At 40.2% G+C, this 14,254-nt stretch overlaps 1 protein-coding gene across 2 annotated transcripts in view; it reads right to left on the reverse strand.

Moving 5' to 3' along the window:
• The window catches only part of PDE4B (phosphodiesterase 4B), a 678,720-nt gene that overhangs the window by 587,238 nt on the left and 77,228 nt on the right, over positions 1-14,254 (reverse strand). The gene's annotated exons all lie outside the window — the stretch shown is intronic.

Genomic DNA, 14,254 nt, shown 5'->3' on the forward strand with positions numbered 1-14,254 from the left:
TCTGCTGTGGCCCAGGAGGGCAGTGGAGGACAGCCCAAGTCCTTGGGCCTCTGCACATGCATTGGAGACCAGGAAGAAGCACCTGGCTCCTGGCTTCAGATCAGCGCAGCACCAGCCGTGGCGGCCATTTGGGGAGTGAACCATCGGAAGGAGGACCGTTCTCTCTGTTGCTCTCTCTCATATAACTCTACCTGTCAAATTAAAAAAAAATAGTGTTGGAGATTTATGGGATACTATTAAACAGCCCAACATATGGGTCTTAGGAATTCTTGAAGGTGTGGAAAGAGAGTATGGACTAGAAGGCTTACTTAGTGAAATAATCACAGAAAACTTCCCCAGTTTGGAGAAAGAAAGGGACATCAAAGTACAAGAAGCACACAGAACTCCTAGCAGACATGACTACAAAAGATCTTAAGGATGACACATTGTAGTCAAACACTCCACAGTAAAATATAAAGAAAAGATTCTAAAAGGTGCATGAAAGAAATGAGAGATAACTTTCAGAGAATATCCAATTAGATTCATGGCCGACTTCTCATCAGAAATCCTACAGGCTAGAAAGGAACGGCAATTTATAGTCCAAGTCTTAAAAAGAAAAACCCCAGAATGCTGTACCATACAAGGTTCTCATTTATAAATGAAAGTGAAATAAAGACCTTCCATAACAAATAGAAATCAAAGGAATTTGTCATCATTCATCCACCTTTATAAAAGATGATTAAAGTATGTGCTACACACAGAAACACAGAAAGATAGCCATCATTATGAAAGAATGTGAAGGCAGAAAATCCCCCAGTAAAATTACAAAAGAAATCCAAAGTAAACAATAGGAATATTTATGGAAAAATGGCAGGACCAAATCCTTCCATATGAATGGTCACCTTGAATATAAATAGCCTCAAATCTCCAGTTAAAAGATACAGGCTGGCTGAGTGGATTAGAAAATAAGATCCATCTATTTGCTGTCTACAAGAAACACACCTCATCAAAAAAGGTGCACACAGACTGAAAGTGAAAGGATAGAAAAAAATATTAGCCATCCTAATGTCAGACAAATTAGACTTTAACAACAACAACAAAAAACTGTAAAATGGGACAAAGAAGGACCCTATGTAATGATTAAGGGATCAACTCAGGCCAACGCCATGGCTCGCTTGGCTAATCCTTCGCCTGCAGTGCTGACACCCTGGGTTCTAGTCCCGGTTGGGGCACCAGGTACTGGTCCCAGTTGCCCTTCTTCCAGTCCAGCTCTCTGTTGTGGCCTGGGAGGGCAGCAGAGGATGGCCCAAGTGCTTGGGTTCCTGCATCCGCATGGGAGACTGGGAGGAAGCACCTGGCTCCTGGCTTCAGATTGGCACAGTGCCAGTCATAGTGCCCATTGCGGGAGTGAACCAATGGAAGGAAAACCTTTCTCTCTCCCTCTCACTGTCTATAAGTCTCTCTCTGTCTCTCTCTCTCTCACTGCCTAACTCTGCATGTCAAAAAAAAAAGGGGGGATCAATTCAACAGGAAGATGACAGGAAGATGTGACTATAATAAATGTATACATGTCCAATTACAGGGTGTCTGGCTACTTAAAAGAAATAGTAATGGATCTTAAGGGAGACATAGATTCCAATACAATAGTAACCAGAGGCTTCAACACTCCACTTTCATCAATGGATAGATGAACTATATAGAAAACCAAAAAAAAAAAAAAAAGAGAGAGTTAATTGACACTATGGTCCAAATGGATGTAACTGATATTTACAGAACTTTTCACCCCACAGTTGCAGAATACGCATTGTTCAAATTAATGCATAGAACTTTCTCTAGAATAAACCACATGCTAGGCCATAAAGCAAATCTCAGCAAGTTAAAAATAATCAAAATCACAACATGTATCTTTTTCTAAGCACAATGGAATGAAGCTGGAAATCAACAACTCAAGAACCTCTAGAACATATGCAAACACATGGAGACTGAACATCATTTTCCTGAATGAACAGTGTGTCACAGAAGAAATCAAAAGAGAAATCAAAAAAAATCTTCAAACAAATGAAGATAAGAATATTTCATATCAAAATGTATGAGATGCAGAAAAAGCCATTAGGCAAAAAAAAAAAGAAGGAAATCAAAGGAATATAAATTGGAAAGGAGGAAATCAAACAATTCCTATTTGCAGATGACATGATTCTATATATAATGGATGCAACAGACTCCACTGAGAGACCATTGGAACTCATAAAAGAGATCAGTAAAATGTCAGGATATAAAATCAACAAGAAAAAATCAATATCCTTTGTATACACAGACAATGTCATGGCTGAGAAAGAATTTTTTTTTTTTTTACAAACAGAGTGGACAGTGAGAGAGAGAGACAGAGAGAAAGGTCTTCCTTTGCCGTTGGTTCACCCTCCAATGGCCTCCACGGCCGGTGCGCTGTGGCCGGCGCACCACGCTGATCTGAAGGCAGGAGCCAGGTGCTTCTCCTGGTCTCCCATGGGGTAAAGGGCCCAAGCATTTGGGCCATCCTCCACTGCACTCCCTGGCCACAGCAGAGAGCTGGCCTGGAAGAGGGGCAACCAGGACAGAATCCAGCGCCCCAACCGGGACTAGAACCTGGTGTGCCAGTGCCGCACAGGATTAGCCTATTGAGCCACGGTGCCGGCCAGAGAAAGAACTTTTAAGATAAGTCCCATTCACAATAGCTCCAAAAAGAATTAAATATATTGCAATAAATTTAACCAATGATGTCAAAGAACTCAGTGATTAAAATTATAAAACACTAAAGAAAGAAATAGAAGAAGACATTAAAATGGAAAAATCTCCCATGTTCATGAATTGGAAGAAGCAACATCATCAAAATGTGTATACTACCAAAAGTAATTTACAGAATCAATGTGATCAGAATCAAAATATCAATGACATCCTTCACAGACCTAAAAAAAGATGCTATAACTCATAGAGAAACACAAGAGATCCAAAATAGCTAAAGCAATCAACAAAAACAAAGCTGGAGACATCACAATACTTAATTTCCAGACATACTACAGGGCAGTTATAATCAAAACAGCCTGGTACCGGCACAAAAATAGACTTGTAGACAAAGGGAACAAAATAGAAACTCCAGAAATCAATCCATGCATCTACAACCAACTTATCTTTGACAAAGGAGCTAAAATCAATCCCTGAAACAAGGACAGTCTCTTTAACAAATGGTGCTGGCAAAATTGGAGCTAATGTGCAGAAGTATGAAATTAGACCCATACCTTACACCTTACACAAAAAATCCACTCAATCAAAGATGTAAATCTATGACCCAGTTATTAGAAAACATTGGAGAAGCTCTGTAATACTAACATTGGCATAGGCAAAGACTTCTTGGAAAAGACCCCAGAAATACAGGCAATTAAAGCCAAAATTGACAAATGTGATTACATCAAGATGAGAAGCTTCTGCACTGCAAAAGAAACACTCAGCAAAATGAAGAGGCAACCAACAGAATGGGAGAAAATATTTGCAAACTAGACAACTTATAAAGGGTTAACACCCCTAATCTATAAAGAACTCAAGAAATTTAAAAACAAATAATCCAGTTTAGAAACGGGCAAAGGACTTGAACAGGTATTTTTAAAGAGAGGAAATACAAATGGCCAACAGACACCTGTGAGAAAATGCTTAGGATCAATATCCATCAGGGAAATGTAAATCAAAACCACAGTGAGCTTACACCTCACTCCAGTAGAATAACTCATATCCAGAAATCAATAAATGACAAATGCTGGCTAGGATGTGGGGGAAAAGGTACTTTAGTCCACTGTTGGTGGATATGTAAACTGGTGCAACCACTGTGGAAGGCAGTATGGAGATAACTCAGAAATCTGAATATAGGCTTATCATAAGATTCAGCCATCCCACTCCTGGGAATACCACCAAAACCGAAATAAATCAGCATCAGCTTCTGAGTTATCTTTCCCCCAATGTTCACTGCAGCACAATTCACGATAGCTAAGAAATAGAATCAACCCAGATGTCCATCAACTGTTGACTGGACAAAAAAATTAAGTTATACGTATACCATGAAGTATTACTCAGCTGTTAAAAAAATGAAATTCTGCCTTTTGCAGTAAGATAGAAGCAACTGGAAACCATGATATTCTGTCACAAAAAGACATATATCATGATTTCCCTGATGAAAGGTAACTAATATAGTTCCTGAAATATAATGTATTGTAGAGAAATAGACATTCTGAGATTCAATGATTGCTTACAGCCCTTGTCTCTTCCATTGAGAAAAGTGTTGTGTTTTTTCTCCTCATACTATTTGTTGAACTCTTTTACTTGGTGTAGGGTTAACTGTACAATCACTAACTAAACTGAAAATAGATCTTTGTAAAAATTAAGGGTAGGAATGTGAAAGAGAGGAGGAGGAAGAGCTGGAGCATGAGCAGGAAGGAGGATTGGGGGGGAAGTGTCACTGTGTTCCTAAATCTGCATATATGAAATACTTGTATAACTTAAGTATACAATATAAGCATAACCTATAGTACATCTACAGTTGAAATGTAGATTTCTAGCCTAGTGTATGTCTCTTTAGAACTTCAGAAAGATTGTGGAATGTTTCATTTCCTCTTGTTTTGTTACCAATTATCAATCTGTGTCTTTGTGAATCTACTTTTTTAATTTTGGTTAACAATTTTGTGCGTAAAAACTGGAAATGTTTCCTAAAAAAAGGAAAAAATGTATGTTCTCTAAGTAAAAGAATTCTATATGGACAGTTTTTTTTTCCCCTTTCATCATTTGGAAGACATAGTTCCATTGACTGATTACATTAGAAGTCTATGATGTTTGCCAGTGCCATGGCTCATTAGGCTAATCCCCCAGGCGGCGCTGGCACCCCGGGTTCTAGTCCTGGTTGTGGCACCGGATTCTGTCCTGGTTGCTCCTCTTCCAGTCCAGCTTTCTGCTGTGGCCCAGGAAGGCAGTGGAGGATGGCCCAGGTCCTTGGGCCCTGCACCCGCATGGGAGACCAGGAGGAAGCACCTGGCTCCTGCCATCAGATCGGTGCAGTGCGGGCTGCAATGCGCCAGCCGGCTGTAGCAGTCACTTGGGGGGCGAACCAATGGAAAAAGGAAGACCTTTCTCTCTGTCTCTCTCTCTCACTGTCTAACTCTGCCTGTCAAAAAAAAAGAAGTCTATGATGTTTTTAATATTTGTTTTTCTATATGCAATGGATTTTTCTTTCTGTGGTTTCTTTTATTTATTTGTATTTATCATTTGTCTGACAATTTTTATGATGTATTTGATGTGCTTTTCTTGTGTTTAATCCCACTTGAACTTATTGAATTTCTTTGATATAGGTTCATAATTTTCACTCAACTTATTAAAATTTTTAGCCATTGTTTGGCCAATATATTTATATTTTCAATAGAAAAATTTTATTTAATAAATATAAATTTCTGAAGTACAACTTTTGAATTATAATGGTTCTTTCTCCCATAACCAACCTCCCACCCACAAACCATCCCATCTCCTACTCCTTCTCCCATCCCATTCACATCAAGATTCATTTTCAATTATCTTTATATATAGAAGATCAACTCTATACTGAGTAAAGATTTCAACAGTTTGCACCCACACAGACACACAAAATATAAAGTACTGCTTGAAGATGGATTTTACTGATAATTCTCAAGTACAACACATTAAGCATTCTTATTTATGATGTCAGTAATCACCTGAGGCTCTTGTCATGAGCTGCCAAGGCTATGGAAGCCTCTTTAGTTCACAAATTTCAACCTTATTTAGACAAGGCCATAAACAAAGTGGAAGATCTCTCCTCCCTTCAGAGAAAGGTACCTCCTTCTTTGATGGCCGGTTCTTTCCGCTGGGATCTCACTCACAGAGATCTTTCATTTAGGTCATTTTTTGTCAGAGTGTCTTGGCTTTCCATGCCTGAGAAACTCTCATGAGTTTTTTAGCCAGATCCAAATGCCTTAAGGGCTGACTCTGAGGCCAGAGTACTGTTTAGGGCATTTGTCATTCCATGAGTCTTTTGTGTATCCCACTTCCCATGTTGGATCATTCCCTCCTTTTTAATTCAATCAATTATTGTTAGCAGACACTGTTCTTATGTGATCCTTTGACACTTAATCCTATCATTATGATCAGCTATGAACTTAAACTGATCACTTTAACTAGTAAGGTGGTGGTGGTACCTGCCAACTTAATGGGATTTGGATTCCCATGGCAAGTTTTTAGCTTTACCCTCAGGAGTAAGTCTGAGGGAGCATGTGATGAACTGTACATCTCCTCCCTTTCTTACTCCCACTCTTATTTTTAACAGGGATCAATTTTAAGTTGAGTTTAAACACCTAAGAATAGTTATTTGTTAATTAAAGAGTTCAACCAATGATATTAAGTAGAAATATAAAATATGAAAAAGAATAAAATATTAAGCTGTTCCTCAACAGTCAGGACAAGAGGCTAATACATTTCAATTTTCTCTATCTTTCATCTCTTCCTGAACTCTAATTGTAGATCTCTAATGTTAGATCTCTTAGTATTGTGTTTTATCCGATTGTTCATTGCTTTCAGCTCTTTATTTCTCTGAACTCCATTTTGGATACACACGCGCACACACACACAAACACACACACACACATCCTCTCCAGTTGTACCCATCATAGGTCACCTGTGGTGAAAGCCAGATCAAAGCACCAGCATGCTAGTGACTATCAGTCCTTCCTCTGTCACAATGCTGTGTCCTCATGGCCATCCATTTGGGAAATGCTTGACTTCATGTTACTCACCTTGACAGATTCCCAGGAAAACTTCTGGTCTTGGTCTGAGTTCCCCACAACAAAATTGAGGTAGGGTTTTTTGTTTAAGTGGTTGATATGTAGACCCAGGAGAAGGCAAGTGGAAGAAACCAAACATAGCAGGGGGAAAATGTCAAGGAAGAATTATGGTCTCAGTAGAGACTGGAATTCTTCTTATACTACCAGACACTATGGAGGACAAATTACATGACAGAGCTGGCCCTACCTTGAGACAGAAAGGACAACCTTCTTTTTTTTTTTTTTTTTTTTTTTTTTTTTTTTTTTTTTGACAGGCAGAGTGGACAGTGAGAGAGAGAAAGGTCTTCCCTTTTGCCGTTGGTTCACCTTCCAATGGCCTCCATGGCTGGCGTGCTGCGGCCGGCGCACCGTGCTGATCCAATGGCAGGAGCCAGGTACTTCTCCTGGTCTCCCACGGGGTGCAGGGCCCAAGGACTTGGGCCATCCTCCACTGCACTCCTTGGCCACAGCAGAGAGCTGGCCTGGAAGAGGGGCAACTGGGACAGAATCTGGCGCCTCAACCAGGACTAGAGCCCGGTGTGCTGGCGCCGCAAGGCGGAGGATTAGCCTAGTGAGCCGCGGCACCGGCCCAAGGACAACCTTATGTATCTCATGTCAGCAGGTCACTGGATGAGTTAGCCCTGGTTGGGAAGGGAAAGGTGGCTCCCGTTTGGTTTAGGTTTAGGTCAGTTCTAGAATAAGGGTAAGCTTTTTATTATTATTCATTATTATCTCCAACACTTATAGTAAATGCCATACGGTATAGCCAGAAAAGGGAATCTGGCTAGACACCAACAGTATTCAGTGCAACAATGCGTAAGTATTATGACATGTAATAATCAGCAAATTCTGAGTTATTCTGTATCTCAGTGAGAAATCTGTTTCTTTGAATTTCTTGGAAATTTTCTCTAGGCACGGATAGGAAGGTCGTATTTATCTTCTTTTTAATGGGATTACAGCCAGTGGGATTGACTGTAATAATTCACAAATGCCCAATTATCATGTCTGTCTAGGAACCATCATGCAAATAAAATATTTTGTCCTGGAGTTTTGTTGACTCGGAGTTCTAGATTGAGAGTGTGGTTCCAGACTGTAACCCTTGTTATATTTTGTCAGTGTTTTCCCCTCCTTCTTACCTTATACCCACTCTACAATGGCTGGAGTAGAGATCATAAATACTTCTCTTATCAAATACATTATCCTATTTGTAGTAGTCTGGTATACTGTTACAAATACATTTTGCTTTTCATATATTGGTTAAAATGACTCTAAAAGGGAGAAGGGGAGAGGAAAGGAAGGGATTATCTAAAAGTAATGTACAAATTGTTGGGAGTGAGATTTCTTATTTTTCAGTTTAAGTTTGGGAATTTGTGTTTCTTTGGCCCAACATCAATAACAAGAAGTAGTACCACACCTTAGGGTTTGATGTTCTTGAGTGGTCTGGAAATTAGATATTTTCTACCAAGTTATTTAGGGCAGTTCACAGTGAGAACCATCCTATTCCTAAGTACCCAACACTTCCACACTCTGATGAATGAATTGTCTGTATTCCACCAGCATATGGAATGATGGTGCCGTATGCAAGATGTGTTGAAGCTATAAAAATCCATGTGGAAATTAGGTATTATGGTTGCTTTATTGAACTTCTCCAAAGTCTTTCTTAGGGTATCTCACTTTTTATCCTATTTCTCTCATCCATAAGTCCTGAGTTTCTTCCACTTGCCTGCTGCAGAATATTCTTTGCATTTTCTCCTTTCTGTCTATCAAAATTCCACCCCAAATTCCTGGCTTGATGTGAATCCCACCATAAGGATACAGATCCTATTACTCTAAGTTTTGGTAATGGGAGGGAGTGAATTTCCTTGTGGGGCAAATGATGGTAAAAGCTGGTGAGCTTCACTCTAATCTAAGGACATGATACTGAATAATGACATTATACTTCAGAATAGCCACCTCTCTAGACTCTCGTCTGATATCAGCTATTTTGAGTTCTCTATGTGCTCAAATAGCCAAGGAAGGTTAGAATAAGGAAAATGAAAGGACAAAGAATCCAGTTGTGCCACTAACATACAGGCTACTGAGAACTTCTGAAAATCACAACTCATGTTAAATAAAGATCTGAAAATCACAGCAATACAATCTACTCATAGTAATCCCACCACCCATTCTTTATACATCTGGATGTAACATGTGATTCATCCCGAGTTCCACAGAAACAAGCAATAGTAATAAGTTCAACAACATGGAACCCCCATGCCTGGGTTGTATGTGAGCTCCTCCTTCACATCGGATGTGATCATGGCCAAGAGAAAAACCATAAAATGAGGATAGTAAGAGTAACTTCCTCATGGGATTGTAATGGAGCTCAAATGAGCCTTTGGGAAGTGTTTCACAAATGGGAGGTATCTGGTGATGTTAGGTAGGAAGTCAGAAATTGAGCCTATGTGTGTATGAGAAAGGCCTGAAGACAAGCACCTACAGCCAAAGCTCCAGAAGCATAGCATCTTGCACTTCAAAGTCCTGCCCAGACCCTGATAACCTCCCAGGTGGTCCCAGCCCTTCCCCCAAGGAAAGCTCCCAGGAGAATTCTCTCTCCTCAGGACCAAAGGGGTTGCCTGACAACATGGGACAATAAAACCTTCTCAGACATGCCCTAAGGGAAACCCCCCTACTCTGCCAGGGCACCAGCAAATCTGGGGAGGATTTGCTAAATTTAACCCAACAAACCTTTCTGCTGAGCCACCCACCTGGCCTGTCCAGGTGTATTCTCTCTATTCAACTATGTAACCTTTCTCCCCCAGGGAGCTCTCTCTGTGTCCCTTCCATTCTGACAGATGCCCTATCTCCAACAAAGCCTTATCACTCCACTCTCTGTCTCACGCCTGAATTCTTTCTTGCTGAAGACAAGAACCCCATGGCTTCCATGGCCTTCCCTTTGGTAACAGTGAGATCTGGATAAATGTTATATCTCATTATTTTATACCAGAGTGATCACAACACAATCAATGGAATTGCCCAACAATATCAGAACATGTTATTGTTAGGTAGGAAGTCAGATATGAGCTTATGTGTGTGTGACAAAGACCTAAGGAGACTTCTATGTCCAGCATATGCATCTTAAAGTCATCCTGTTAACCTTTCAGGGGCAGCTCAATATTTGCATCCTGCCCTGCCCCTTCTACCTGATAACCTGCCAGGTGGGGGTCCCTGTCCCTTCTGCCTGATAATCTTCCAGGTGAAGCCCACTATCTGCATTTCAAATATCCTGCTCCAATCCTGATCTTCCAGGGGGTCCTGCTCAACCTTCCTCTAACCCATGTAATGTCAGCCAGGCTTCCTCCTGTCTGATAATCTCAGGGAGAAAACTCAGATAGGAATTTTTCGTATTTACATCCAAAAAGTCCTTTGTTCCAGGAGAAGAAGCGGGAAGGCAAGACCCATCCCCTTAAAAACCCCTAGCCTCAACCAGACTGCGCGCTCAGCCCTCTGCCTCTATGCTGAGCTGCCCACCTGGCCTGGCCAGGTGTACTCTCTCCACTCAATCATGTAACCTCGCTCTCCCCCAGTCTGAGCAAATGGGCACTCTCTCTCAGGTTCTGTCTGGAGAGGTGCCCATCCGTTCTTACTGATGTCCCTGCTCTAATTAACGTTGCTATTTGCTTTCTACTTACTCTCTGTCTCAATGCCTGAATTCTTTCTTGCATGAAGACAAGGACCCTGCCGTTCTCCAGTAACATTATGACTGTTAGTAGAAAATTGTTTTTTTTTTAATCCACAACAGTGAATGTGTTCAACAATAATTTACTGCCATCTTGCTACAGTTTTGTCATGATTTTTCCTATACTGAATCAATATCCAGGAACAGTTCTTTACTATATATAAAGATTGTCATCTTTTCTCTATAACTCCAAGATTATCATGGATTGGTGTATTTTATTAAGCTTATCTGCTGAGAATGAAGAAATTGTTAATAATACAAATTTCTGATGACAAAGATGCCATTATACTAAAATGACTACTCAAATTCTCTATATCTATATAGAAACAACTCCAACAGGCAATAGACAGTTAGAATTCTGGACTTTCCAGAACTATTTGATCCAAGAAAATTTGATCCCCCAAAAAAAGCCTTCAAAGTGAAATGTAGACAAGAACATCCAAACTTGTAAGAATCTGATCCTCTCTTTAGCTCACAGCTCTTATCCTTGTGATCTGAGCTTTGTCACCCTTCCTAATGTAAATTAATTCAAAGGTTCGTAACATGGCATTCAAGGCCTTCTATAACATATTCCAGTGTTCTCCTTATTGAGACTTTCATTTTGATATTTCATTATCTCCTTTTTTTTTTTTTTTTTTTTTTTTTTTTTTTTTTTTTGACAGGCAGAGTGGACAGTGAGAGAGAGAGACAGAGAGAAAGGTCTTCCTTTGCCGTTGGTTCACCCTCCAATGGCCGCCGCTGCAGCCGGCGCACCGCGCTGATCCGATGGCAGGAGCCAGGATCCAGGTGCTTTTCCTGGTCTCCCATGGGGTGCAGGGCCCAAGCACCTGGGCCATCCTCCACTGCACTCCCTGGCCATAGCAGAGAGCTGGCCTGGAAGAGGGGCAACCGGGACAGAATCCGGCGCCCCGACCGGGACTAGAACCCGGTGTGCCGGCGCCGCAAGGTGGAGGATTAGCCTATTGAGCCACGGCGCCGGCTCTCATTATCTCCTTATACCACAACTAAACTATACTATTTGTCTCCAAACATGCTACTGCATTCCTCTCCATTTTCACTTTTGCGATCCTATCTGAAATCCCACAATCCTGTCCAATGTTTATATGCTGAATTATAATTTATCCAATTTTTAACTCAGTATACTAAAAGTTGATGTCATTGTCTGATTCTTTTGAGGAACGTAGAGTTCATGGGGAGAAGCCATTCACTTTCTGCGCCTCCTCCTTGCTGGAATTAAGAGAGGCTCCAAACTGGAATATCCCTTTTATATATGCTCATTGGATACTTTCTAGAGAAAAGCAACCTGCAGACCTATTGTGTGCTATAATGGAATTGAATAAGATGAGGAAAGCTTAGAATTTAATCTCTGAAGTTTAAAGGAGATGTAAATGTATAGCTTGAGAGCATTTTCTGGAAAAACATTTCTGAAGATGGAAAGCCCACTAAAGTGGCCAGACCAAGAAGGCTTAAAGATATTATGATACAATATGCTTTGAAAAATAACATGCGAACCCACTTCCCTATTCTCTAAGACCCGGGGAAAGCACTGTAGAAATCCTTGAAATTCTCGTGGATTTCTATGATACACCATCTAAAGAATGGAGGTGCAAAACTCAACAAAGATTTTACTTCTCCAACCTAAGAATCCTTGGGGAAAATTAGACCACAGGAAAAGCTGACCACCTCCCAAAGAAGACTAGGCACAGCATGTAGGTGGATGTTGTTCCCCCTTGACAGCAACCACCAGGACCAGCTGGAACCTAGATAAACTACAGTGACAGCAGGAGCACTTTCCAGCATCACCAATATGAGAAAGTTTTACTACAAGATTTTGGCTTCCTAATTTCTTCATTCTGCCCATCCTCCCCACAAACCAGAAGTGCTTAACTGCAAAGAGCAAAATGTAGAAGTTATCTCAGAGCCAGACTATTCCTCACCAATATAAGAAAAATCAGGGTTACAGTTCTAGTCCACATTTTAGGATGGCAGCTTTGAATCTCACATGAGACTGAAGTTTTAAACTGAGATAAATTTAGTTTTGATAACTGAAAAATGACTAGAAAGCTCTAGAAACTACTCAAGGTGCCGATAAGGATGCCAAATAGGATTCACATAGTAGGACTGACAACTTGGGCTGGAACAAAATGAAAGTGTTTCATATTCATATTGCAATGAATGTATATCCCCTCAACAAATCATTTATAATTATTTATTATTATGGAAATAGATATGTTTTATAAACTCACTTTTGAATGACTGAAGTTATGTTAGATGTTATGTTATATGCCAAGATATTGTACAGAGAAGAAAAAAAATCTTCAATATGAATTAAAAAAACATAGCATGTCATAGAAGCGCAGAATACAGAAATATGATATGTGGAGATGCCAGACTCCAGATGGGAGTGGGTAGAGCTCTCCACATAGCTGCAAACTCAACATTTGGAATGGTCTTGCTGATGGTGACCATTTCATAGGTCAAACTACAACACACTGAGGTAATTCAAACATCCACACACTACTGCTAAATAAAGCTGCTTTGCAAGTCATTTTCATCTCAGAACTTGTTAACAATTCCATAAAAAGAATTGGACAAAACTGCCAATAATAAAAGAAATTACAAGAAACTCACTTAGCTTTTGTTTTATTCCAATGTTTTTAGATTTCTTTTTTTAAAACTTTTATTTAATGAATATAAATTTCCAAAGTATAGCTTATGGATTACAATGCCCCCCCCATAACTTCCCTCCCACCCGCAACCCTCCCCTTTCCCACTCCCTCTCCCTTTCCATTCACATCAAGATTCATTTTCAATTCTCTTTATATACAGAAGATCAGTTTAGCATACATTAAGTAAAGATTTCAACAGTTTGCTCCCACACAGAAACATAAAGTGAAAAATACTGTTTGAGTACTAGTTATAGCATTAAATCTCAATGTACAGCACACTAAGGACAAAGATCCTACATGAGGAGTAAGTGCACAGTGACTCCTGTTGTTGACTTAACAAATTGACACTCTTGTTTATGGCATCAGTAATCACCCTAGGCTCTTGTCATGAGCTGCCAAGGCTATGGAAGTCCCCTGAGTTCACTGACTCTGATCATATTTAGACAAGGCCATGGTCAAAGTGGAAGTTCTTTCCTCCCTTCAGAGAAAGGTACCTCCTTCTTTGATGACCCATTCTTTCCAGTGGGATCTCACTCACAGAGATCTTTCATTTAGGTTTTTTTTTTTTTTTTCCCAGAGTGTCTTGGCTTTCCATGCCTGAAATATTCTCATGGGGTTTTCAGCCAGATCCGCATGCCTTAAGGGCTGATTCTGAGGCCAGAGTGCTGTTTGGGACATCTGCCATTCTATGGGTCTGCTGTGTATCTCACTTCCCATGTTGGATCATTCTCTCCCTTTTTTATTCTATCAGCTAGTATTTCCAGACACTATTTTTGTTTATGTGATCCCTTTGGTTCTTAGTCCTATCATTAATTCATAGAATCTTATGTAGAAACATTGTTAACAAAATTGTCCATAACTGTCATTCCTGTAACTGAGATGAGGTTCTTGACTCACTTGTAACAGAAACTGACAAGCAGTCAACAGTCAACTCATAGAAGATTAGGAGATTATGCTGGAACACAAGAGAGATAATAGAGCAGTAAGAGGTCCCACCAACCGCCTATCCAAGGGAGCTGAACAGGGGTTTTCATTGGGTTGGGGAG

Source organism: Oryctolagus cuniculus, chromosome 7 (genome assembly GCF_964237555.1).
Source record: "Oryctolagus cuniculus chromosome 7, mOryCun1.1, whole genome shotgun sequence".
NCBI classification, from domain to species: domain Eukaryota; kingdom Metazoa; phylum Chordata; class Mammalia; order Lagomorpha; family Leporidae; genus Oryctolagus; species Oryctolagus cuniculus.